Genomic DNA, 2,357 nt, shown 5'->3' on the forward strand with positions numbered 1-2,357 from the left:
AATTCCCTGAGGGTTAGGGAATTAACACACAACTCTTTGACCCAATAGTGATCTGGCGCCTACAACAATTGTCAAATATTACACGATTTACAAGAATTATTCACAATCTCCAGCAAAGTAAGAAGAGACGTTCATCATCCTCTGGATGTGTTTATTAAAAAGTTTTCTTCAGATGTCAACAATACAGAGAATCCCAACGCGTTTCGTCAACAGTGACTTCATCAGGGGATTGTACAACAAATCTTCCAATAGGTTGGATCTGATTCCTATCGCTGTAAAGTGTCCAATACAATAAAGTGGTATTCCCTTAAGAGTGATACGGGATTTTTATCAGATAAAGTAATAAATCCTGTTATTATAGTGTGGTATAAACCTAATTAGTTCGTTTTAAATAGCATTCCAGGATTACTGGGCTAAATTAAATGCAGACATCAAGTTTTAGGTCTATTGACAGTCTTCCAAATAATAAAGGCTTTTAAAAACACCAATCAATGATATAAAGATGCAGATCCAGATGCAAGGCTTCAAATAAAGCATGCATGTAAATTCAATAAATTTATTTTTAACCTTAGGAATGGACCAGTGGTAGGAGGGATGCGAGATGGTTCTATAGGAATAATTTTCCTGAGTTCATTCTTCTGCAGATGAGTTTGGGACTCCTTTTCTGCATAAGATGAAATCAACATACATGCCCTCTCTCTCCTTACATGGGTCATCCCATGGGCAGCTTCCGCTTATGCCAGGAGGAGGGGTTTGGGGAGCTACTGGTTTGCCCCCACCATCTTTACATAGGCCATTAGCCTTTTGACTGTATCCATTCATCATCCATTGGCACATTCCTTTTAAATACACAACTCTTGATGTTTTATGAGATTCTGCTGGTCAATTGTAAAAACATTAAATTGTATAGTGGTGTGATTCACAACAGTGGCCATCTTATTTTTGTTACCAAGTGCAACAAGATCACTTTATAACATGTGAGCTTGACACTTAACAACTACTGCCTTTGCAGGGTGTTGCACAGCCTCAATGAGCTCCTTTACTTGCTGTGATATTAGCGTATTATATCATAGCAAAATCACGATGGAAAATGAGGATCTCTAAATCCTATACTACCGCATATCCCGTATATGGCCATCCTGAGTCTCCTTGTTGGTGACAACTACAATCTTTGTAGATGGTAGTGGCGTGTCAGAGATATCAGGTCTAATTGGAGAAATTTTGCTTTAAATATTCCTCACAATCATGTTCTAAATCCTGCCTCTCATCCATCCTCTGGGACTCCCGGGTCCCACTAGGTAGCAGAGTAGCAGGATTTAGCGTACCACACCTGACAATGGTCAGGTCATGTGGCGCTGGGAGCAAAAGTTCCCAACGAGAGAACCATGCACTGGAAATGTGTCTTGTCCGTGAAGAGTTCATTAGAAAAGATGTAGCATTAGAGACACATAGTGTGCGGTGTTCTGTAATTTCTATACAAAGGCTGCAGCAGCCGCCACAGTCCTTAAACATGTTGGTAAAGCAGATGCCACTCGGTCAAGTGTGCAACTGTAGCACCTGATGGGTCTATGTGAACCCCCATGTATATGTGTTCAAACTCCCAAGGCCACTGCTTGTTGTTCATTACAGTAAAGACAGGTATATGATAAATCTAATATATCCAGTGCTGTGGCTTCTGTCAGTGCGTTTATCAGAGCCTCAAATGAAGCAATGATGTCAGTATATTGTACTTTGTCAGCTCTGTGTCAGTTAGATTTAGTAGTAGTAATAGAAAAGGTGTCAGTAAGAGAATCCTGTAAAGAATTTAAACACATCATTAGATCATAAACATATTGAATCAGCATTGTGGTAGCAATCATGCAACTCATTGTGGGACATAGTGGGGCTGTTCATAAAACTTTGGCTTAATTGAGTCCACGTATATTGGACTGTGCTGTAAATAAAATGTAGTAAGTCCTGACTATCTGCTATGTGATAGTAAGAGATATGCAGATCATAAATCCTGTTATTATAGTGTGGTATAAACCTAATTAGTTCGTTTTAAATAGCATTCCAGGATTACTGGGCTAAATTAAATGCAGACATCAAGTTTTAGGTCTATTGACAGTCTTCCAAATAATAAAGGCTTTTAAAAACACCAATCAATGATATAAAGATGCAGATCCAGATGCAAGGCTTCAAATAAATGTTTAAGCTTTTAAACTGGAGCTCCTTCCTGTGCAGATTGAGACTGCTAACATTGCACAGGAAGGAGCTCCAGTTTAAAGGCTTAAACGGATGTTTCATGTGAACACCTCCTCCATCTGTGGGAACCTCCCCATCCTCCGATGGTCGCCAACCATCGAATGATAGACCAA

This window comes from Crinia signifera, chromosome 5 (genome assembly GCF_055691185.1).
Source record: "Crinia signifera chromosome 5, ASM5569118v1, whole genome shotgun sequence".
Taxonomy (NCBI): Eukaryota; Metazoa; Chordata; class Amphibia; order Anura; family Myobatrachidae; genus Crinia; species Crinia signifera.